Source organism: Lynx canadensis, chromosome B1 (assembly GCF_007474595.2).
Source record: "Lynx canadensis isolate LIC74 chromosome B1, mLynCan4.pri.v2, whole genome shotgun sequence".
NCBI lineage: Eukaryota > Metazoa > Chordata > Mammalia > Carnivora > Felidae > Lynx > Lynx canadensis.
The window spans coordinates 83,847,074-83,873,121 of NC_044306.2; the positions used below are offsets into that span (position 1 = coordinate 83,847,074).

Here is a 26,048-nt window from a genome sequence, read left to right on the forward strand (position 1 = left end):
GGGTGGTGGCAGGCTGAAGTCCGGGGCACCGGGGACACCTCCTCCCACTGTCCCCTCACCCCAAGTCTGGGCCAGCGCTGCCAGTGGCTGGGGTCTGGGGCACCTCCTCCCGCGGGTTTGAGACCCTTGTGGTTTCTCTGGGCCCGGTCTCAGCGTGGCAGCTCCGGGTCACCCCTCACCACCACTTTGCAGCTGTGCTCCCGCAGCCCAGGCTGGGCGGTCGTCCCCGCTTGCAGAGGGTCGGGGTGCAGGGTGCCAGCTCACGGAGCAAGCGTGTTTGGGTCATTTCGGGCTGAGCGCGGCCGGGGTAGCAACTCCACTCCATCAGTAGCGGGAAGCGAGCTGCGCCAGTTGCGAGACTGTCGCTGCCGCCGCCGCCTCTATTGGGCCGCTGGTGACATTGGGAGGAGACCGCTTGGAACGAGCGAAGGAGGAGGAAGAGGAGCAGGGAGGGTGGGGGTGGGGGGAGAAAGTAGCAATTGTGCCAGGGGGCGTGTGAGCAGCCGGAGAGGCGGCCGCGCTGGTGACAACTTCTCCGGGGCGCGCGCGGCGGGCGGGAGGGAGGGAGGGCTGGGAGCGAGCGCGGAGCGCGGCCGGAGCCGGGCGCCTGGGGGAGCCGCGGGAGCCTCGGGGAGCCGCGGCCCGCGCCCTGCGCCGCCGCCGCCTGCTCGCTTCCTCCGGGTTCTCAGCTCCGGGTGCTGAGGCTCCAGTCTATAAATAGCAGGTTACAGCTCCTGCTCTGCGCGCACACTCTCACAAGCGAACGCAGGAAAGTCAGGCTAAAAGTGTCTGCTGCTGCTGCCGCCCCCCACTCCGCCTCCGGGAGAGGTAATTACCCGCCTGGGATCCGAGGGCTCGGTGGGGATTTTTGCAGGGTGGCGTGGGCGATGGTGGGTGATTCCGGAGGCGTTGGAGCGCGTCTGAGAGCGTGGGGGCACGTCTTGGAGGGGGGAACTGTCTGTTTTGTATTAAGTTTCCCAGTCTCACAGCCCCATAAGCCTCTCCAGCCCTGTCGCCTAAGGGGTGGGTGAGCTGTCTCTCCTTGGTGGCCGGGGTACCCCTGTCACCGTGCTTGCCCTGCCGCCGAGCGCCCCTCGGCCCGGCGAGCGCGCGGGTTCACCCTCTCGTTCACACTCACACTCTCTGGGCCCCGGGTAACTCTGAGCTCTGGCCTCGCTGACCTTCCCGGGCTGCGCCCACCTGCGCAGTCCCTTTGGAGAGGCCGTGGTGGCCCCCGGGCTCGCTCTTATCCCCATCCCGGCCGCCTAGCTGCCGCCGCCCGCCTCGGGAGAAGTCGGCTTTAAGGCGAGGGGTGGGGTGGGGGGTGGGAGCGAGGGTGACTAGTGCTGAGGTTTCTGTTGCCCCATGTCCTGGGTTTTCCTAAAGGGCCCTTCTCCATGACCACCCCATCCTACCCCCAGCAACTCATTCGGGCAGAGAAGCCCAGCACGTCTCCTCTTGGCCACGAAGCATCCCTTGTCCTACTCCAACGAGGTCTCACTAAGGGGGTTAGAAAGCGAGGGCCTGGGGTGAAGGCACAGGGGAGTGGGGGTGGGGGGAGGGGTCATTGTTTGGAGTCCGAAAACTGAGCTGCCAGCTGCGCAACCTTCCCGGCCCCTCTGGCAGGGAGGGCCCAGGCCGAAGGATGCCTAGGAGCTAGGGCTGGCTCCTGAGTGGACTTTCAGGCTTGCAGCTGGGAGGAAGACGAGGATGCTGGAGCTACACATACCTGTTTCTGCCCTTCCCCTGTGCCTGGGAAACCTCCTCCCTTCCGGGTGGGTGGTGGTTTCTGCCCTGAGGACACAGTGGAGAGGGACCTGCAGTTTCTGTTTGGGGACAGGAGGTTTTATGGGGTGAGGATGTGCATATTGATTAGGCTGTTGCTGCTGCTGCTGCTGCTGCTGCACAAAACTTACTGGAAAAAGCCAAGAGGGTTTTCTTTTACTCCTGTTCTAATGGTGCAGATTCGCTCCTTTGCCACTGTTTTTTCTTCTCTGGAGCCAGGTCTTCCCCACTCTTTCTGAGATGTGTTATTTGAGGTCATTACATTTTATGACTCCAGGTGTTGCATTTTGCATATCTCCTTCCTCTCAGCATGACAGAACTTGTTTATAAAAGTGTGACTTTATAAAATAAGTAAAAGCCTAGAAGACAAGAGGATAAATTCATCTTCTTCCCCTCAAGATGGTACTAGATAGTCCTTTCATTGGTGTGAAACTACATTTCAGAGACCGTGCTTGTAACAGGATTTTCTTAACGGTACCATTAAGAAATGGTAGTAATATGCCTTCATGCTAAAACGGCATATATAAGGTACAAAGACTCACCAATAGGGCAGCTGGCTGATGGTGTGCAAGAAGTTGGGTGTTAGGGTACTGGGCAAGTGGGCATTGTCTCACTTAGTAGACAAAGAAAAGCTTACCTTGTGTTCCTTGGCAATATACTCCAGGACAACATTGACAATAAATCAGAGTAAATGACCAATAGCTTTATGATAAGTACATGAGTGTTAAAAATTAAACCTCTTGCATTTATAGTAATATAAAATACTACTGAAATGGAATGTCTTTTCAGCATATTTCTTTAAAATGTGATTTAGAAGATTGTCCTTGAAAGGTTATGAAATTTATTTGTGAAGAGAGTCTAGATGCTCAGTGTCATTAGGAACCATGTACTGATTAGAATATGGCTTTTATCTTGGAAAAACGTTCTCTTCGATTAGGCAATAAGTCAATATTTATTTGTGATAAACTAATGACCAGTTAGAATGTACATATTTGTAACTGTGTTTTGCTTCTGAGTCTTTGATAAAACATAAGAAAAACTAGAGAGACCAAGTTTAGTCTTGTTCCTCTAGCTGTTTAAAGAACATGGTCAAAGTTATAGGCAGAAAATACTTTTAAAATGTAGGATTTTAGCTTTACTATGGGAGTGCCAATGGACCAATGACTTCCTTTATCATAAGATTTTTGTGAAAATACTCATAAACTCATCAGTTAAATTTGATTGTTAAACAATACTATTATATTTAGTTGCATGAAGTGGAAACTCATTAAGCTTGGGAAAAAACATATTTGTTTTAATTGTGCAAATAGAGAGTATTTCATTTCTTTTTTGAGATTTGGGAGTTTCTTTGAGTAGCGTAAGTCCCCCACATGGGCAACAGAGTTAACTTTTACTACTTTGAGGTAAAACCCAAGAGAGCAATTTTCGTAAAGACAGAAAAAAATGCAAACTGATCTCATATCTCTTAGCAACCAAGTGGATGTCAGTTTCCAAGTAGGTATCTGACATCTGAGAATACAACGTTAAAAAAATTATGAAATCATAATTAATGAGTAAAATGCTCACTAAATATCTATCTATTACATTTTCTTATTTCACAGTGTGCAATGCCAGCCAGTACTAATATTAGATATACAAATATCATATTTTTGTAATCTTTGTGGAATAAGTCCTTGTCTTTCATAACCATAGGGATTCTAATAGATAGAAATGTGCTATTTTAAATAATCTCAAGTTAAATGTTAATGTTCGGTTGAAAGCTATGTCTGTCTCTTCTGTATTCTGTAGTTTAATTTTTCAACATCTCCTAGCTTTCTAAAGCCCTAGGGAATTTTCTTCACAGGCCATTTTGTTACTACTTTTTGTTATGTTGCATTAGAAATCCTTGATTATAGAACTTCTATAATCCTTGATTATAGGATGCACTCATAAATAAACATACTTCCATATTTAGGCTTAAGAAATGAGGTTATTAGATAAATGATTTCGGCTTAAACATTTATTTTTAGATAATTCCAAATGATGATGCTACGATTGCATTTTTTGTGTGTGCAAATACACATAGCCTTTGTTTTACAAAACTTAAATGCAGTACGTACTAGAAAACACACTAAGGTATGTGAGAAAATTCTAAGGAGTCTTCAGGGTCTTAGGCACAACTGTCATTTGAATTAAAAGTTGTTATTCACTTTATACATTTTCACTACCTTGTAGATTAATAGGAACATAGATCAATAGGAATACTATAAAAATGTTTATGAAGTTTTATAATGATATCACTATAATATAACATAATATAATATAATATAATATAATATTTGTATATTAGCTGCAACTGCAGTGGTTTTTCTTATATAAGGCATAGTTGTAACCACTATCTTATTTCCTAGCAGTATCCTTTTATAGATGATATACTGTAAGGCCAGTGGAATATCTAGGAGTTACAATTTTAGACTTTTTATTCCCTTGACTATAAGTTTACTGAACTTATAGTTTACTGAACATTGAGATGTCATGATAGATGTTATACCAACATAGCGTGAAGAGTTGGGTGTCAATATAATATGTGTTCTTAAATCATATTTTCCAAACTGAGTTTCTTAAATTGGAATATTTTGAGTAAATCTGTCTTCTGCATTGGGCAGCCATATCAACTGGGTGTCCTGATTTTGTGGTGAAGGCCTCAAAATAGCCCTTAGAGCCTCAGAGTAGCCTTGATAGAACTAAATGAAACAGCTGGCAGTAGTCATTTGGTTAAGCTGATTAAAGGAAATCTTGAGAAGTTTTCTAGATCATGTGGTTTTGATCAAAGATTCCTTTGGGAATTATCTAAATTAGTGATTTCAAGGGGATGGAGGTAACACTTCCCTTAAAGGCAAAATTATTCCTCCCTTCCTCCTTCTCTACCTCGCTTTCTCCCTTCTTTCTTCTTTTCATCCAGTGGTCTATCTATTTTTACCTGTCCTTCTGGGTATTAAAATGAAACAATGCAACAGGCCTAATATTGAAACTACTGAATGATATTCTTTATTGTCAACATTTCCAAGGATGGAAACATTTATAGCATATACAGTCAGCCTTACCACTCATGCTGATTTTGAATTATTGGAGCAAAAACAACATTGAAAAATATCTTCAAAGATCAAAATAAAAAATAGAATTCTTAAAAATTTCCATATATTGTTTTTAATATATCATTTATTTATAAACTTTAAATACTTTAGAAGGAGAACCTGAGATTTTTAAGTTTTTCACAAGGAGTGTGATTATTGAAAAGTTCAGTAATAGTGATTTAAAGGAACCCTTTTATTATTTTTCACCATGAAAAACTTAATTGAGGGGCACCTGGGTGCTCAGTCGGTTAAGCATCTGACTCTTGTTTTCGGCCCAGGTCATGGTCTCCTGGTTTGTGTGTCCAAGTCCTGAACCAGGCACTGCACTGACAGTGCAGAGTCTGCTTGGGATTCTCTCCCTCCCTCTCTATTTCCCTGCCCCCCCCTTCCTCAAATAGATAAATTTAAAACAAACCTTCATTGCCAGAAATGAGTCTTTCACTTTTCACTTTGGTTCTTAAAATAGGTAGTTATGTGCATTAACTAGACCAAGCTGGGGATTACTGTTGCAGAATACAATGAAGCAAATCAGATGTATTCCCTAACCACAGCAAAGTCACCTAATGCAATCCTTTCCTTAATCTAGTCTTTCAGATGGTTCTCATTGTGTGTGTGTGTGGCTTTATGTTTCTGGCCAAAAGATCAGAGATGACCTCTAGTGATTAGCACAACTAAAACACAAAAATTATTCACCTCTGGGAAAATAAAGTGGAAATGAAAACCAGTGGCATCTGAAATTGAAATTATAACCTGTAGATGAAGCGAGATGATAGCTATGCCCTTAACAAAGCTTGCACATATCGTTAGTGATTATTTAGCATCCTATGATGCCTTTTTAAACATCTTAATATGTCAAACTTGCTAATCACATATTTCACTAAGAACATCAACATGCATCATGTTCATGATAGAGTATGTTGCATACTTGATGCACCTTATTAAAAAATAACTTAAAAACATTTAAAAAATTTGTCTTCAATAACAAAACCTGTAGCTTTTTATATTTAATAATCTAATCAGATCTTTCTCACCTGAATTTATGAGACAGAGTTGATTTTTATGGTATGTGTAATTTCACTTATTTTAATAGCCTTCTTATATTGAATGAATTATGAAAAATATGTTTCATATCTGTCTTTCTGGATAAATTTGCTTTAAAACAGAGCATTTCCCCTTTCCTGAAGACACCCATTGTGTATTTGGAGTTAAAAAGACATTTAGCACTAGGTGGCAGTGTGCAATGCTTAGTAGCCTTGTGTCATTTTAATTGCAATATATTCATTATTAAAGCTTTTCTTTTAAGCAGAATTTATTTATGTTGTGAGTGTGTTAATGAAATTAAAATCAACATGAAGCTAAATCTTTAGCAGTATATTTAGAAGATCTATTGTCTGTGAGACTTTAAAGATTTGATTGTAATATTTAACATACACTGCTTTTTATGTGGGGTCTGCTTATAGGAGGAATTATTAGGAATTAATGGAATTAAATGTGCCAGAATTCTGCTTATGACTAAGAGAAAAGAAAAGAAAAAATTAAGTGAACATGATAGAAAAAAAAAGGCCATTCTAAAATAGCCATTTTATTAACCATTTGTATGGTTTTTTAAAATTATTTTTTTAATGTTTATTTATTTTTGAGAGACAGAGACAGAATGTGAATGGGGTTGGGGCAGTGAGACAGGGAGACACAGAATTTGAAGCAGGCTCCAGGCTCTGAGTTGTCAGCACAGAGCCTGACATGGGACTCGAACCCATGAACCATGAGATCATGGCTTGAGCCAAAGTCAGACACTTAACTGAGCCACCCAGGTGCCCCTGTTTAACCATTTGTATTTTAATCCTAATCCTCTCAGTATACAAGCTGAGGAAAAAAATTTTCTTCTAGGAGGTTGAAGGCTATAATTGTTAATTTTTCTCTATCTCATTGTCTTTGGGACAATGCAAAAGAAAAAAACAAGTGCAGATTGTCTCACTGACGCTTCAGCAGATCCCCTAGTATCCTCTGTAATAGTGATTGCCTGGGCACCACAATGATCAAATTGGATTAGTTACGTAGCACTACAATTTGTTGGTTGTGAGGATAGCTGAAGTTTATCTACACCATTTGTTGTTGTTGTTGTTGTTGTTGTTGTTGTTGTTGTTAATCTAGATGTATGTATCTCTTTCTTTGGCTAAATGATTAAACTGTGGGTCATGGAAGAGTTAATGAATTTATTCCACCCTCCAGACACCAGAATGGGACCTCTGCATTGTTTAGCAATCCTGGTTGTAACCCTCCTCATGTTCAATTTGGTAAGCGTTTCAGCCGTGTTTACTGGACATAGATTTATGGAAATGGAGACCAAGGAAAAAGTTAATCAATATAAATTGGCATGATTAAGAAATATACTCCTTTAAAAAACTTCTTACTGCATAAAATTTCAAACATAATAAAAACAGAATAGTATGACAAACTCCCATGTACCCTTCTTCCACCTTTAATAACTGTCAAATCATGGCTATTCTTGTGTCATCTGCAATTCCACTCCCTCTTCCCCTCCCTCAAATTTTTGAAAGCAAATCCTAGATATTATATCAAAGGAAATACACTTGTGAAGTAGTTATTTACAAAAGCAGTTATTGTATGAAGAGGAATTTTAAAAATAATTGCTGCAGTTAAAACACAGCATATTTCTCTTTAAAAAGTCTGAAATCTTGGTGTTAGGTAAATTAAGCACTTGACTTTGTTTCTGAAAAATATGGTGGACTTTATATAATTAGGGAATGAATTTCAATTTAGGTTCTACGTCACATATTTTTTGTGATCACCAGAAGTGTATAGTAATGTTCCTTAAACATGTTAAATTTGTGTACATGTTAGTACATACTCCATAAACCAATCGCTGCATTCGGCTTCTTAGATTAAGACAATGTAGACTGTCTGCATACCTTATAACCACAGTTCTCTTATATAATATTTTACTTCTGAAGAGGCAGACATCGAGCACACTCTTGGTATGCAAGAATTTAGTTTGCATGAGTCAAGATTTTACCATTCATCTTAAAGGAGCATGACATAGAGTAATCTCTAGTTTCTCTGAGGCATAAATTTAAGTCGCTCAGTCCTGTAAACTGGTCTTTCAAGGAATGAGTTTAGTCAGTGGCCCAAAGGTAACATGGCACTTCACTTTCTAAGGCTAATAATTTCCCCTGGTAGTGTATTTGAGAATTTGGAAAACTGAGAAATTGTTTGGTCCTCCCCTTTGCGAATATCATGGATATTCTAAAATATACCTTTTAGATTTTAAGGAGAGTTAGAGTTTTAAATAAATAAAATTCTTTCAGGTTTCAAAAAATTGATTCAAAAAATTACCACTGTGTGTAAATCTTTGTGACATATGTCTAAGAAAAAATATAATTCCATTGCAGAGAAAACAAGTAATTTGTACTGAAAGAGTTTATGCCATGCCATCCATGCCATATTCTTCATATGTATAAATTATGTATAAAGAAAAGCCCCTGTATACTTTCCTTAATACTAGATACATGATTTTGGCTTTTTTTTTTGAAATTACTATAATGTTTTCTTTCCTGGACTATGTTTTAAGGCTGCTTCCCAATTTATTCATGCTATTCATATTTCCATTTCACATTTTATATTTGGGTAGGAGTGAAGAATGGTACATACTTAGAATGGTGTAATGAGAAATAATTGAGCCAGTTGGCTTCTAGTTGATTTGATTTCTGCGATTCTTTCTTTCCTTTTTTTCCCCACTCATTTTTTCCCTTGATTATAAATGTAATAAATCTCCACTGAAAAAAATTTGGCAAGTAGAGACAAGTCTAAAGAGTCAGAAAAAAATCACCCGAAGACAGTATTGTTAACATTTAATCATATTTCTTTCTAGGATTTTCTAGAATTCTTTTACAAAAATTGAGATTAAAGTATGTGCAAGGTGTGTGTGTGTGTGTGTGTGTGTGTGTGTGTGTGTGAAAATGAGTGTTCTGATTTTTTTTTTCCACTTAGAATTATGTTGTTCAATTCAGTTTAGAATTTGATTGAGCAATGTGCCAGGTACTATGCTAAACTCTGTTCTGGTTTACTGCAATGAACAAAAGAAAATCATGTTTCCCATGCTTTTTTTTTTTTTTTAATTTTTTTTTTCAACGTTTATTTATTTTGGGGACAGAGAGAGACAGAGCATGAACGGGGGAGGGGCAGAGAGAGAGGGAGACACAGAATCGGAAACAGGCTCCAGGCTCTGGGACATCAGCCCAGAGCCCGACGCGGGGCTCGAACTCACAGACCGCGAGATCGTGACCTGGCTGAAGTCGGACACTTAACCGACTGCGCCACCCAGGCGCCCCTCCCATGCTTTTAAATAATTTCTCTATCATTTTTCAATTGCTATTTGGTAGTTAGGCATATGGGTCTTTATCATTTGTTTAATTATTCTCTCAGCTTATTGCCCACCACCCTCTTTTGCTGTTATCACACTGGGATGAATATTTTCTATATGACCTCATTTTCTGATATTCCTTCTGTATTTTTCACTGTTTCTAAGGAGTGATTTCTAGAAGTAGTATACTGGACAAAGGATATGAGCTTTTTAAAAACTTCTTATACATATTGCCAAATGACCTTTCCAGAAAGATTGCACCCATTTCCATTCTCCCTGGAAGTACACAAGTAATACCTCCATCCTCACCAGCACTGAGGGATATTATTATTTTTAAAAATTTTGTTATTGGGAAAAGTGAAGATGATCGTTAACACCATCAACAATAACATCATCAATAATAACAATAATAACACTTATTGAGTATCTCCTACAGGCCCTTCATCATGCAAGACCTTTATATTATCTCATTTAATCTTTGTACAACAACTGTAAGAGGAGAACAATATTATCATCCCACTTTAGAGCAGGAAACTTATATTTTGAGAAGTGAAGTGATTTACCCCAGGTCATGCAACTAGAAAGTGGTAGAATTAGGTCTTGGACAATAATTGATTTTACTTTAAATCCAGGCTTTAAAGGACTACATTCTTCTTGTACTATTTGATGAGGTGAGGCTGAACACTTTTGAAATGCTTATTTTCATTTATACTTTATTTTTTAATATTAACTCCTATTTTTAGCCTGTTTGTGTAATGGGGCCCTGGTTTTCTTTTCATCAGTTTTAATGTCCTTTATGAATTAGGGACGCTGTTTCTTTGTCATTTACGTCATCTATACTGTTTTCTTTCTTATTTTCTTTAACATATAAAAGTTGAAAACGTGTCTAGTGAAGTTGAAAGTTGTATTTTCTGCTGTTGCTTATTTTGCCTGGACAATACTTTGTCTCATTCAAATTCACAGATTAATATTTCCCTGGATTGTTCTTTCCTTGAAACAATTTATATCCAGTTCTTTAATGATTTTTTTTTCTCGAGTCCACCCAACATCGTGACAGTATGTGGTGTGAGATGAGAATTAAATTGATTTCCTCCTAAAAATAGTTAAGCATTTTCCAGCAGCCATTTTGGAATAATCCATTCGTTTCCCATTTATTTGTGTTTCTATCACGTATCATATATTATCATATTGTAGGAGTAGACACATATACACTCCTACAAAGTGGGTTTCTGCTTCTGGTATGCTTATTTTATTCTAGTTTTCTGTCAGTTCTTTTATTAATATTGCACAGATTTAAATGTTTTTATTTACTTAATATCTGGTAGGATTGATACCCTCTTCTTGTTTTCTCTGTGTTTATGTGTAGCTTTAAGACATTCTTACCGATATTTCTTCCAGACCATTTTAGAATAATTTGGTAAAACTGCCCCCCCCCCCTAGTTTTGGAATTTTAATTGAAATTTTGTTGAGCATATAAATGAAATTGAGGCGAATTGACAACTTTACAAGATTTAGTCTTCTAAATCTAAATCAGGAACCTGGTGTGCTTCTCAAGCAAAATCTTAATTTGGGGAATTTTTCATGCTATATGTAAGGACTTGTGTTAGACATCAATTATTTTCCTTTTCTGTGTTTCACTCTTCAAACTGACTAAGAATAATACAGCCTGCCCTATACGCAATGGGCTCACATTAGCTTTGCTCATCCATATTCATGTTTGGCCTGATGGCATCTCAGTTGTCCCTGAGAGGGAGGGACCCAGGAGGCCTGAAGTCTTCTCTTCCCCATTACTGGGCTACAACCTTGCTCTAAATATATATATATATATATATATATTTAGTTTAAATTCTGTTACTTAAATTATCCCAAGAAAATACATTTAGTATAACTATTTAAAACATCAGTATGAATAATAGTTCAGCTTCTTTAACAGCTCACTAATGAGATGTCATAAAATTGTCCAAAATATGTATTACTTTGTATATCAAACAACATATAAGGCAGAAAACATTTCTCAGTTTGGTATTTGGTTTCTAGTTGTCAAATTCAACATAATTACCTCTAAAGTCATCAATTTTGGCCCATTACAATGGGGTGGCAGGGGTGCACACCTAGCCTGAAGCTGTAGCTTATTCATCTGTGTCTAAACTCTAGGTATAGGGCTTTTGAAAATGGAAATCTGGAAGTATTTTCATATACACCGTTTGTTTATGTCTTCCTTAAATGCTACATAGCTGTATACTCCCACTCTCTCCCATTGACCCTGGTATATTAAACAAGTGGCATATTGGGATCATACAGAAGAGAAAGCCTTGCTTTTGTACTAACTTGAGTCCTCCAGGTTTTCTTGAAGGGGAGACTTATTTATCTCAGGATAATGGATTCTACTTCAGCTGGTGTTGTGTCTCAGGAAGCTGCAAATAGATGAGTAGGAGAAGTATTATGTGTATGTGGGGGGGGGGGGCGCTCCAGGCCCCTTCATCTATACTTCTACTCTTCTACGTGGTGCAATAGTGCATGTAAGTTATATATGAGCTATAAGTATTGAGGTATGGTGAGAACCATGTTCACTTCCCTGCCTAAAACTGCAAGGGCTCCCCCATGGATGGGTCACCAAGCCAGATTTTACTAACATCCACTTTCTATTTCATAGGCTAGATAATTGAGCACAACAACAAATGAAGACAAGAGAAAAGCTTATAATTTGCTTCTGTTAAGATTTTCTAATTTCCATGCTTAGGTTTATACATTTCTTCTTAGTTGAATGTTTGAAGCAACAATGCACTAGTAGTGATGAAAATCCTCTCAAAGCCTCAACAGAATTTTTCTACCACTTGTTGAAATTTCCCTGTCAAAATCTCTTGGGTGATATGATGCTGAGAAGGAGTATGTGAGAGAAAAAATAGACCAGTGTAGACAGTACATGGCAAATAAATTGTAATCTGCTTATAGCACAGAAACATTAATTATAATAAAAATTATAAAAATTCATTGAAAAATATAGCCTTAGTTCAAGAAGGCACCTTCAAAGATCTTTAGTTTAATTATTTCTGTGCTCCATTTTAGGATGACCAACATTTTGATTTGTTTGGGACTGAGGAGTTTCAGGGCTAAAATCAGGACAGACTGGGAAATGGAATGGTTGGTCATTGTATCTCCGCAAACATGGCAAAAGTATAAGGAAAGTAGTAGGTACAAGTTTTAAGTAATCTATTATACTCAGTAGAAAGAAAAGAAAATTTTTGATGATGAAAGTGTTGCTTCTGTACTCTGTGAATAAAAATCACCTCAGAGATGATATAAAATCTGATTTCAGGTTGTCCTTTGCTGGCAGAAACTTGGTATTTTTTATTTATGCACTTATACCTATTTATTCATAATTTATTCCCTGTATACTTCCAAAAATGATTTGAGATGACTCACAGTAAAACCCATATTAGTTCCATAATAATGTAAAAGCTATATTGTGGAGTTTGACTAAAAGTGGTATGCCTTAATTATTAAATTTGATAATATGAATACCACCCAGTGCAAGACCTGAAGTGCTCTAGGTAGAAAAATGTATTGGGACTGTGTAAATCCTATGATTTTTGGATAAAAAGATAGTAATTATTTAAGTAACTATTTGATATTATAAGGTTCTCACCAGAGAGTCTGAGTGAAGTATTGAGGAGAGGCCCAATGTGGAAGAGCTCTGGGTCCATCCAAGTAGGAACGGCAGTTTTCTATCACATGTATGATTTTGATTCTGGTTCCATATATTCTAACTTTAGACACAATTGTGTTGCATTGAAAAGACTGTTGCATTTATTAAAAAGATCTGGTGTAGATCTTTGTTCTTCCAAATCTACACTATAGTAATTTGGGGAAAGTCATTGTAATCTACCTGAACCTGTTTTCCCATTTGTTAAATACAGGTAATAACTATCTAACAGACTTGTAGTGAGAATTAAGTGGCATTACAAAAAAAAAAAAAAAAAAAAAAAAAAAAAACCATAAATATACTGTGAAAGCATAGTATTAAAAATATTGACAACCATTAATATAATCATTTTTCTGTTATTATGTCCTATATTCAGAATGCTCATTTAAGACTGGATTACGGCTCTAAATGTAACAAGGAAAACTATTTAGATTCATCTTGGATAGGGGTGGGTGGCCAAGTATCTTTAATAGAAAGATATACTCATTCTAATATGTCATATCCAAGTTAGTTAAAATTTTTAATTACACATGTAATCAATTGACTCCATAGGTATAATAGATGAAATTGCTTCATTTTTGTGTAGCACCTATCTAGAGTTTCTAGGATAAATGACAAAAATGTAAGTATGTTTTAAAAAGTTTAATTTAACTTGCCTTAGACAAAGAAAGGTAACACATTTAAAAAAAAATATTGAGTTTAACTGCCTTCAGACAGGGTGTGTCTATTCAGATGGCCAGTCTTTACTCCTTCCTATTATCATACACTTGACTCACTTCACTTATGTATGTTAATTGCCTGACCCTTTGCTGGCATTTGAACTTGTATCTTCTAAACTGGGGGAAAAAACAGATTACATATTTCTCAAGCTCTTCTTTATGTGTGCTATCACATAAAACAAACCTCCACTAAAAAGTAACATATACTTCAATGTTATGTTTTCTGGTAGTGTTTTGGTTTTACTATACTCCATGGCTGCTAATGGCTTAAAACTTGAGTTAAAGCAGGATGATAGACTTGACAGTATTTTGTGAAAACTAAGAACCTAGTACAGATTCTCATCCAAATATGTAGTCATTTTCTCCTGCCAGTTGGAGGAAGGCCAAGGAATTATCTGTGGGGTAGCCAAGAAATGTTTTCAAAAACAATTCAGAGTCCACTCTGATGAGTTTCAAGCCATTATCTCCTTAATCTGTGACCTGCATTAACACCCACTTGCAAAGATGTTAGGAGGATTAAATATAATAAGGAGTGTAGATCACACAGTGTCTGAACATGGTAAGTCTTCAAGGTCTTTTATTACTGTGATTAATACTTTCTATTATTATATGAATGAACAAGGAATTGAGATGTTAGAGCTATCTGATACTGTCTAAACTTTTGACAGTAGAATTTTAAATGAAAACCCAGTATATAAAGTGGCATAAAAGCAATATTCTATTAATATCAATGAATTATGTAAGTTCACATGTAAAAAAATGCTTATTGATAAGGTCACTCAATGAAAACAAGGAGGTTCTTTTGCTGAACACAAATACATAAAATCTTGGCATATAGATAATAATAGTTGTGCAATTAGATCAGCTTCATCATGCAATTTATTTTTTTATTTGTTCATTATTTTTATTTATTTTTAAAATTTTTTTCATGTTTATTTTTGAGAAAGAGAGAGCATGAACAGAAGTGGGGGAGGGGCAGAGAGAGAGGGAGACACAGAATCTGAAGCAGGCTCCAGGCTCTGAGTTGTCAGCACAGAGCCTGACATGGGGCTCGAACTCACACACCGTGAGATCGTGACCCGAGCCGAAGTCAGATGCTTAACCGACTGAGCCACCAAGGTGCCCCAATTTGTTCATTCTTTAATATGTTGTGTTTATTTGACCTTTGTTAATTTGGTATTTTTATTTTGTGTCTTGGTTTATATGGCTTCTTCCTCTAGATTGCTAATTTCTAAAAGATGGGGACTGTTTTGACACCAATACCCCATAGAATGCATGGCACATGTTAGGCATCAAAAATTTTTTTTGATAAATGAATAATTGGCAGAGTGGGGCTTAAGAAAAATATCACTGAGCTTTTAAAGGTGTTAGTGTCTGAAAAGGACAGGAAATGGTATAATAAAATAACTCATTTAAAAATGGTTCTTCCTAGAAGAATTTTGATATATATATAACTCTTGCTATACTAGGCAAGATTCTGGTCTTTGAAAAGTCAGGATGCACATACACGTATGCATGCTCCTTGGTTCACATGGGCTCATGAGAATTGGTGAGGGACCAAGTGAAAGAAATGGGAAAGCAATGAACATTTGTGGAGGGCCTTCCATGTGCTTGGCACTTACCAAGAACATTTACTTGAACATAGTCTACTCTTCTTGAGGATATTTGCTGTGTCAGAGCCTGTTGAAATATGGCCAGTGAAATGTTTATCACACTTCAGCATGTGGACTGTGGAAAACAATTACAAACTATATGTAGAACCATGGAGTGAACTGTTGTCTGTCTTTTCGAGGCTGAGTAATTTGTAGAGTTTTTTTTTTTTTTAACCACCCCTACTTATCCATGAGAACAAGCATAAAAAGTTGAGGTAAATTGGAAAAAAAATCCTCATAGGAACTCCCATACATGCTCTAGTCTGCTGAAAGTAACAATAGCTAGCATTTATTGAACACTATCAGGGCTTTAGTCAAATTAGTTCTTTTACTCCCCAGAATTATTTGAGGTAGGCATTGCTGTTACTCCCGTTTTATGGGTAAGAAAATGAAGCACAGAGAAGAAATATAACAAGTTCTAGTTACATCATTAAGTGGTAGATCCAAGATTCTGAGCCAATTCCTCAAGCACCCACCACCTAGGACCCCACTCTTGCAATCTGACTCTTTGAATATCAGTAGCAGAAGTAAGAGGAAGTCTTATATTCTTCTTGCCAGTTCTGTGTTGGAGGTTTTTCACTTGAGCTTCAATTGATAGAGAAGGAAAATGATTTCCCCCCAGAGGGTGGCTTGCAGCCATGATGCCAGGGGCAAAGTGTACTCTCCCCGTTGTGGTCATGAAGGGTGAAGGAAATTTTTAACCCAGGAGGAAGACTGGCTAAAATCAATGTAGGCATCTTCAGGATACTTCCCTTTGTCATTTGTTTCTTCTTTAAGTTGGGAAAATGGTTATTTAGTTCTGGTTGGATCAATCTGTTGAATATAAATATATGATATCTGGAGACTCTATGATGATTATGAGCATAAAATTGCCCAGCAATTGGAAACCTTTAATCATGCACTTTGAACATTCTAGCGAAAAGTTTTCTGTGGCCTGAAAAATATCATAGGTGGAAGGAAACATCTGCTGTGTTTTTCATGAGAGCTGTGGAATCCAATGTGCTTCATTTACAAGGTCATTTTACATGCATTGGGCACACTTAAAAATTTTCCTTGCCACTGAATTTTCTACTCAGAATATTCCACATAAGTAGAAATAAATGTTAGCCTCTGTGAAGTCCACTGGTTAAAGCCATCTATAGAAGCTGATAGCTAAATGTAGAAAAACCACTGTATAGGATGGATTGTTTTTCCCTCCTGCTTAGAAGGTATATCTTGAGCACAAAATATATTTTATTTTTAGGAAAGATTTGTTTACACTGTATGGTGCCAATGTTGCTAAGGTTTATTTGTGCCACAGCTACTTACGTACAGATACTGGTGGGACTTTATCTACATTGTAAGCATGATATATTTGAAGAAAATGAGTGTACCTCATTGGGTGTTGGGTGACAACTCTTCATTAAGATAAGCATGCATTAAGTCTCATTCTACAAAGAATCTTCTTTTTTAAAAATTTTTAATGTTTATTTATTTTTGAGAGAGACAGAGTATGAGTGGGGGAGGGGCAGAGAGAGAGGGAGACACAGAATCTGAAGCAGGCTCCAAGCTCTAAGCTGTCAGCACAGAACGTGATGCAGGGCTTGAACTCACAAACCATGAGATCTTGACCTGAGCGAAAGTCAGATGCTTAAGTGACTGAGCCACCCAGGTGCCCCAAGAATTTTCTATTTCTTAACGGAAGACATTGTTGCAAGCTAACGTTGTGTGACCACTACAGATTTCTTTGCTGACCTCTATGGGGAGGTTCATTTGCAGATCATCCAACATAGATATTAATCTTGGGAAGAGGAAAAAGTGCTTTTAGAAAAACACTAGAGGAATTGGTGTTTTCTGCACAATCATAATTCATTGAAAGCACAAAGGGATTTGTATGAACCATGTTCTTTAAATTAATGGGTAGTGAGAAGTCTTTCTTCACCCTTGTGAATCCTTGTAGAAGACATTTGCAGAGAAATTGCTGGAGCTGCTCCCCCGTGGGGAGATTAATGTTTTAATATGCAAAAACAGACAACTCACATTTCCTTTGCTCAACAGCACTCTGAGCTGCAGTCTTACTGCTTTATTTTCCCCTTATAGCTCATCTCCCTAAAAACTTTTGTAGAGTCAAATAGACTCTAAGGTGAAGCCATATCCTTGGTTGAGACTTGAGGACTCTTTCTACATGGAACCACCAAGCAATTTGTGACCTAAATCTGGTGGAATAAATATTTATGTGTAGGCATTGAGATTTTCCTGCTCATCCATTTGAATTTTATACTTGAGTTATCAGCATCAAAGTTAGGCAGTGGAAAATGATGTTAGGAGAGGATGTACTCTTAAGCTCTCTTACCATTGATTTCTAGTAAAGTAGAAGCCATTACAAACTTTATTTTTAATAACCCTCTACCAATCTACTCTACTTCATCTTCTCATCATCCTCTCTTCCTTCCTGGCTGGCTAAACTAAAACTCCACACCTCTGCACACAATGTATTTTCTCCTGAAATCTCAGAGATTTCTACATAGTATTCATTCCTTACTTCTCTGCTTCCTTCCAATGAGCAGTGAACATATGCAAGATTTTCACATTTTAAAAAGAATAAAATACTCTCTCTACTGCATAGTTTGCACCATTGACTCTCAGTTTTCTTCCACAGGACGGCCAAGTACATTGGAAGGTATGTTCACCATTTCCTATACTTTCACATTTCACTGAAGTATGACTTCTACCCTTCCAGCCCCAATGAACCTCATTTGTCAGGGTCACTAAGAGACTTTGTATTACATTCCACAGGTAGCTCTCTGTCTTTGTCTCACTTGACCACTTGGTCGTATCAGATCATGTTAACTATTTCTTTAAAAAATTCTTCCTTTGGGGAAACCTGGGTGGCTCAGTTGGTTAAGCATCTGACTCTTGATTTCAGCTCAAGTCATGATCTCATGGGTTTGTGAGTTTGAGCCCCTCGTGGGGCTCCATGCTAACAGTGCAGAGCCTGCTGGGGATTCTTTCTCTCCCTTTCACTGCCCCCTCCCCCGCTTGAGCACAGGTATGTGCTTATGGGTGCACTTGTGTGTGTGTACACACTCTCAAAATAAATAAACTTCAAAAATTTCTTCTTTTTTTCTTGACATTGATTCTCCTTTTTAAATTTTTGAATGTCAAATATTTATTAAATATGTAATGTATATTATAAGAAAAAAATTGAACATGCTTGTATCCCTCCCTCCCACTATATTCCTCTCTTTGATTGGAATTTCACTAAATTCTTAGATCAATTTGGGTAAATTTGACATCTTAGAATGTTGGTTATAATTTTGTATCCATGAACCTAATGGATCTCTCTCTTTTTTAGTGTCTTTCAATACAATTTACACATTTGCTTTATAAAACTTGTTGACAGAATCTGTTCATTTTCTTCTTAGGTGCCTCATGTTTATTGCAGTTATTTAAAATGGTATTTTTTTTTAAAAGCTATTACATTTTCAAACTATTGTTAATGGTTTGTAGAAATTGATCTCATAATCAGTCACTTTACTGAGCTCTCTTAACAATTATTTTTCTATAGCTCTGGTGTTTTCTAAGTATATTTATTGTAATGGGTCTACTGCTAGTAGATGCCCTTGGTTTCTGTTTATGTTAAGCTGCCTTTATTTGTGGCTTGCTATTGAATAATAGTGTTATACAATTCCAAGTTTACAGTTTTTCTCTCAACACTAAGATATTGTTCTACAGTTTCCTGGCTTCTATTGCTCATATTAAGAATTTGCTGTCAGTCTAATTGCCATATCTTTGTAGTGATCTCTCTTTCTGGTTAGAATAAAGAGGAATCACAAGAAAGTGTGCAGAAACTCAGGAATAACAGCGATAGAGCTATCAGAGAGGGAAAGGTTGCTGGGAACTGGAAGAAAGAAAGGTTGTGTAGAGCAGGAGCAGTTAGCTTCTGTCAAGAGGCACAGCCAGCCCTAGGGACCTCACAGAGGAGCCAAGGTTATTAACATCTGGAATCATTCCCCTTCCTTCCTCTGATCTGCTTGTGCTCAGTGCTGGTTAAACCCAGTCAGAAGGCAGGAATCATGTTATACATTCATACAATGATACAGGTCAGGTAAATATAGGGGGAGAGAACGTGTTGGAAAAGGGTGGAGAGAGGGAATCTAGAAGGTTCAACACAAGATACAGCCCATTCTATTTAGTTTCCTTTTCTCTTAACATTTGTTTTTATCATTTTCTCTCATTCTTGTTTATTTCTCAAATTTAAATCCCATTTTTTATTTTCTTAGGCATGTCATGTATAATTATTTCTTTTAGGTCTGATGTCTTAAGTCTTGAGGTTCTATAATTTTTCACGTTTCTGCTGACTCTTGCCATGATGCCTTGTTTTCTCGAGTTTATGTTCATTTTTAAATGTGAGCACATTTTGGCTAAAGTTAACCTGTGCGATTCTTAAGGGACAGAAGAAGATTTGTATTTATTTCTGCAAGATACCATGGCTCTCCACAACCTTCTCTATAGGAGCAGTATCATTTAAACCTCAGATTCTTGTGAAGGAATAGCTGTATGTACAAGTGTTCAGAAAAGGCTATCATTTTATATTTTTCTGCTCAGAGGGATGATGAAGGCAGACAGGTTTCCTCATCTATTCCTTTTGTTAATGAATGGAAGTTTTCCAGCCTACCTTATGCAAACAACACTTTACTTTTGATTATTGCAGATCTGTGTGGGGTTCAGGGTCATCCTCCCACAGGACACAGGAACAAGGTTTTAACACCTATTCTGCTATACCAGGACCTTGGATTCCCCAAGTTCCGGTTTCCTGTATTAGCATTTGTCGTAGCCTTTCTTGATTTTTTATTCATGTTAATATGCCACTGAGGGATTTTCTTTAATGTTCTTGCGTACCCAGCATTGTATGTTATTGCAATCTATCTGAAATCTTTTTGTCTTGCCTTTGTCATCCTTCTCAATGTCATTTCCCTGGCTATCCTTTAAACTTGAGGTGCTTCAGAGTTCTTCTGTCCAGTTCTCTGTTCCTGTGTCATTTTACGTTTATAAATTAATTATTAATTTAATTCACCATTGATGTAATAATCTCTTTGTGGCAGGGATTGTGTTGATGTTTTTCACCAATATCTCCCTAGTGCTTAGCATAATCTCTAGCACCTAGTAAATGTCCAGTTAATATTTGTTTGAAAAAATGAGTGAACGGAGGAGCCCTTAATGTGTCTCAAAGGAGGATGATTAGTTTGTTGTACTCCAGATGGGAGTGGTTGGAAGAGTCACAGTACTACAATGGATAAATACTTTCATTTAGCTTCAGTTTCTTGAGGTTTGTAATTATCTTCAGGAAATATAAGTTTGCCTCTGGATTTGCCTCTCCTTCATGCTGCAGACAATGTTGAATATTTTTACGCCTCCCTTAAAAATACATATGTTGGTAATACATGGAGACATGTAGAATTCTAAACAGCTTCGGTTGGTAATGGATTTTTCTGTCTGCTGAGGGGGAATCTTATTGCATGTTTCCTGGTGAATAGTAACAAATTATTGTTGGCCTTTTCTTCCCAATTATTGTAAGGACCTACTAGTTTGTGTGTGACTTTATTAAATTGGATGATTGGGCTTGAAGACTTAGCTTCAAGTAAAGCAGATAAAAGGAAATTAATTTTTGCTAATATTCAGAGCATGCAACAGCCAGATGGATATACCGGAAAGCACTTTAAGTCCACAGGGGTAGAGGGCTTGGGTAAAATCTGTCTTGATTAATATTGCACAGCTCTTATGCTAACCACTTGGAACTGGCTCCTGCACCTAAGAATTCTTCTGCAGGAGCAGTATGGGGAACAAGCTACAGAAGTATAGACGCAAACCAAAGACTGACCCTCAACATAAAGGATTTCTGGCTTTTCCAGACAGAGAGGTGACTGACCTTGAAAGCAAGTGACTATTAGAAGCAGTAAGGTGAGAACTGATTTGTGTTCTACAGTGAGCCTTGGAAACAATGGTGGGGAAGATGACTTTGGGAGCAATAGATACTACAAAAAGGCACCAATAGACTTGTGGACAAAGAGATGCTGCTGCAGATTTCAGTAGCTGCAAGGGAAAAGCTATTTCAACAATAGTGACAAGCTTTCAAGAGCTTTTAAAGATGAAAATGGCCATTGTGCTTTATTTTGGCTATTTTAGAGAGCTTGCTGGGTTATTCATTTTTTCCTGTGTATCAGAAGCTGGAGAGTTGAGTTTGTGAAGACCATAGTGGAGAGAGCTCCTGTCAAAGTGAATGGAAACACAGCCTTAGCTGGCGGTGAGCTTCCACAGAGAAACAACAGCTGAAAAGAACATTATTATAGATGAGGGCACTGCAACCAAAATATCGGAGAGAAGCAGACTTGTGCAGGAGGGCGGGTATTGTGCAATTTCAAGAGATGAGGGGGAAAGGTTTTCTGTTTCTTGTGCTTGTTTGTGTTTGATTTTAAGAAAACAGTGTAGCATTTGGATTATGAAAATGGGGACAGGGCAGTGCCTATACTAGAACTTGGGGATTTGGGGACAGCAGGGAATATCTCCTGAGCAAAACTAAAGGACAGCAACTTCTCAGGTAAAATGCTGGAACTGGGGCACCTGGGTGACTCAATGGATTAAATATCTGACTTCCGCTCAGGTCATGATCTTGGGATCTATGCGTTCAAGCCCCACCTCGGGCTCTGTGCTGACAGCTCAGAGCCTGCAACTTGCTTCAGATTCTGTCTCCATCTTTCTGTGCCTGTCCCCTGTTTGCTCTTTCATTCTCTCTCTCTCAAACATAAATAAACATTAAAAAAGAAATGCTGGAACTAATGCTATTAGTTCTTCTGTGGCATTGTCCTGAACATTCAAATCAAGAACTTGCTTTATGAAATTTAGGGGTGTGTTAGCCTCATTCCCCTGTGCAGCCAAATAAATTTACAAACTTAACCAACAAAAGCTTAGGGAAAGGATTTACCATCCTCAAATTTGGGCTGTTAGATCTGGAAAAAGGAAAATGTGGTAATTATTTCTCATGGATATGTATTTTTCACAGATAAATTTGTTACCTTTCTCTCAAAGTACTTGCATTGAAATGACATGTGAGCCTCTCAGTGGAAAAATAGGCAACACAATCAACAAGAAGTTAAATATCTTGCAGAGGGCACATAAACAATGGAACATGTGAAAACGGGCTTTTATTTTCTACTGTAAACATAAGAAGATGTACAAAGGAGTCACTGAAATCCTTCTAGCATCAGTGTTATATGGCTCTAAGAATCTGCAGTTTGCATTTCATTTCCTACTTCTTCTTCACTGTACCCTATGGTATAGCCAAACAAGACTACTTGATTTTTCTCAAACACACTCCGTTTGTTTCCATTTTCTCCTTTCAGAGTGCTCTACTTTCTCAATTCTGTCTCTTAAAATTCTGCTCAGACTTTAAGGTCCAATTCAGGTCCTATGACACTCTTCCATGAAGCTGTCCCCAAGTTCCCTAGCTGAAAGTGATCTTCGGGTGCTGTGTTCCAAAGCATTTGTGGTTCTAACACTTTTCACATGCTTCTTTGTATCGTGCTTATTTGTTTACATGCCTGCTGTTAATATCTCTACTAGATTATAGATTTCTTGAGGTCAGGGATTCTATTGTTAGGTTCCCAATAGCATTGTGCTTTGCATATACGAGGCACTTTGTATTCATACATTGAATTGAAAATTGAATTAAAAAAACACAATTTGCTGGTAGAGTAAAGCCAGTTAGATAAAGTTACAATATAATTTTAAGCTTATATAATACATTTAGTGAAAATAATCAAACTTTATGATCTAGGGTCTAAAACAAGTGAATGGGAACTTTTTTGGCATCTCTATTAGCAGATAATGAGATGTTAGATTATCAATACTCCTATTGAAGTAATCTAGTAACTACATCCCCTCTTGAAAAAGCACACTTACTGGAAAAGTTTGACATAAATTAGCTTATCAAATGACTTTTAGAAAAAGTCCTCAGCACTTTGTCAAGAAATTTTATTTCCAAATCCAAAAGCAATGATTTCCATTTTGAACTATTTCTAATTTATATCATTAAAGTTAAGGTGTGTGTGTATGTGTGTGTGTGTATATATATATATATATACACACACACACACATATATATATATATATAACATTTAATTAATTCTAAATTTCAAATCAATCATTTACTTAATTGAATGGGTTTAACACTTAAGTAACTATTCTTTGTGTGTTTTTTTTTTATAATTTTTTTTTCAACGTTTTTATTATTTATTTTTGGGACAGAGAGAGACAGAGCATGAACGGGGGAGGGGCAGAGAGAGAGGGAGACACAGAATCGGAAACAGGCTCCAGGCTCTGAGCCATCAGCCCAGAGCCTGACGCGGGGCTCGAACTCACAGACCGCGAGATCGTGACCTGGCTGAAGTCGGACGCTTAACCGACTGCGCCACCCAGGCGCCCCACTTTGTGTGTTTTTTAAAAGTTTATTTATTTTATTATTTTGAGAGAGAGAGAGAGCATGAGCATTCACACAAGTGGGGGAGGGGCAGAGAGAAAGAGAGAGAGAGAATCCCAAACAGGCTTCGCATTGTCAGTGCAGAGACTGATGCAGGGCTCAAACTCAAAAACCAGAGATAGAACTCACAAACTTTGACATCATGACCTGAGCCAAAGTCGTAAGCTTAACTGACTGAACCGCCCAGGAACCCCACTTGTCTTTGTGTTTTAAAGCCAAGAGGGTTTAGAGGAAAGAAAGCGTTTAGGAAAAGAGCCCAGAGGACTGACAGCTCCTGCACATGTAGCCTTTGCTTTCTCACTGGAGCTTCCAGAGCAGGGGACCAGCTCTTATCCTGAGGTGCAATCATTCCAGCGGGAACAACCAAAAGTCCACTGAGTCTTTTGTGAATTAGTCTTTTGTGAATTAGTGTTGAAGGTAGAGGTCATTTGAGAGAGAAAATACTTAGTGATTTATATGATCTGTAAACAATAAAGCACCTTAATAGGTATCTTCAGCATTTAAAATTATTGAGAGTGAGAGAAATCCAATCTATGCTCTTGCAATTCTGCATATTAAACTTGTGTCATTATCTCTACTCCAGTGGATCGTTTTGGGTGTGGATAGATAAATTATACCCTTGTAGTATTTTACATCTTAATTATTTTTTATTCAAATTAGAAGAAATGCTACATTTTCATAAGAGGTATAGTTACTGAAAGAAAGAAACAAAGAGGCAGTACCATGACAATATTGTGCTAGCACAAAAAGTTTCTTGTCTCTCAGTAGTTAAGAAAAATATTTTGCGAAGCTGTGAGCTATCAGCAGCTTTTGAATGAAAGAGTACTTGAGAACTTTGTAGTGAAAATGTGGTGGTCATTAGTTCCATTCACCAAACACTCTGGCTCTCTGCCCTGTGAACTATCACAGGATTGTAATTCCTGGTCCTGTGTGTTTTTTTTCTAAGTTTTTATTTAAATTGCAATTAGTTAACATACACTGTAATTTTAGTTTCAGATGTACAGTACAGTGATTCAGCAATTCCATACATCACCCAGTGCTCATCACAAATGCACTTCTTTATCTCCATCACCTATTTCATCCATCCCCCCCACCCACCTCCCCTCTGGTAACCATCAGTTTTTTCTCTATAGTTAAGAGGCTGTTTCTTGGTTTGCCTCCCTCTCTGTTTCTTTTTTTCTCTTTGCTTGTTTTATTTCTTAAATTCCACATATGAGTGACATCATATGCTATTTGTCTTTCTCGGACTGACCTATTTCACTTAGCATAAGACTCTCTAGCTCCATCCATGTCATTGCAAATGCATGATTTAATTCTTTTTTTATGGCTGAGTAATAGTCTATTGTGTATACATACATATGTATATATATCACATCTTTTTTTATCCATTTATCAGTCAGTCTGGCCCTGTGTGTTTGGGTGGTCAAATGGCTAGTTCTGACCAGTGACTTGTGAGTAAAAGTTAAATTTGTGTCACATCTGCACCTGAGCAGTGCAGCACACTTCAGATCTTTCTTTTTCCCTTTGCTCTGGCCACTGACATCTTTTTGGATGGTGGCTGCTCCATAAACCCAAATCCAGTATTAGGAGATGCAGAGCAGGTCACCAACATATGTCGCGAATGAGAAAGAAACCTTGGTAAGAAGACAGGAAGATTTAGGAGTTGGTTGTTAATATAGCATAACCTTGCATATTTTGACTGAAACAAAAGGAATTCCGAACAGTAGAACCAGGTTAGAAGATTGCAGAAAAAGGACGGGATGTCCCGCTCCACTGGTATTACTGGAGGGACTCAAGTCAGGTATATCATGTCCTTGAAAGCAGTATAACCTAATAGTTCAGGGCTTCTGGGTCCTTCAAGACAAAGAGTCTAAGCCATTATATATCCCTCTCCATAAAATGGGAGTGATTATCTTAGGACTTACCTCCTGAAGTAGTGATGACTCACTAAGATAATGCACTCAAAGTGCCTCACACAGTGCCACGTAATAGACACACAGCGAGCTTTAGTTTTTATTGTTTTTCCATTACTGAAGATGTAATGAATTGTAGCAGTTGTAAGGAGTCTTGCATTCTTTCTGTCAAACTTCATCAGTTGAGGAAATCAGTTTTACAGTTGTTCTGCTTTTGCCTTGTCTCCAGCAGCAGGGACTCACTACTTTCTGAGGCGGACAGAAGTT

The 26,048-nt window shown here is 38.1% G+C and overlaps 1 protein-coding gene across 1 annotated transcript in view; it reads left to right on the forward strand.

Moving 5' to 3' along the window:
* The first annotated feature begins 656 nt into the window (after positions 1-656).
* The window catches only part of INPP4B (inositol polyphosphate-4-phosphatase type II B), a 797,369-nt gene continuing 771,977 nt past the window's right edge, over positions 657-26,048 (forward strand). The window contains 1 exon segment of the mRNA XM_030313011.1: positions 657-828. The gene's annotated coding sequence lies outside the window, so the exon portion shown is untranslated.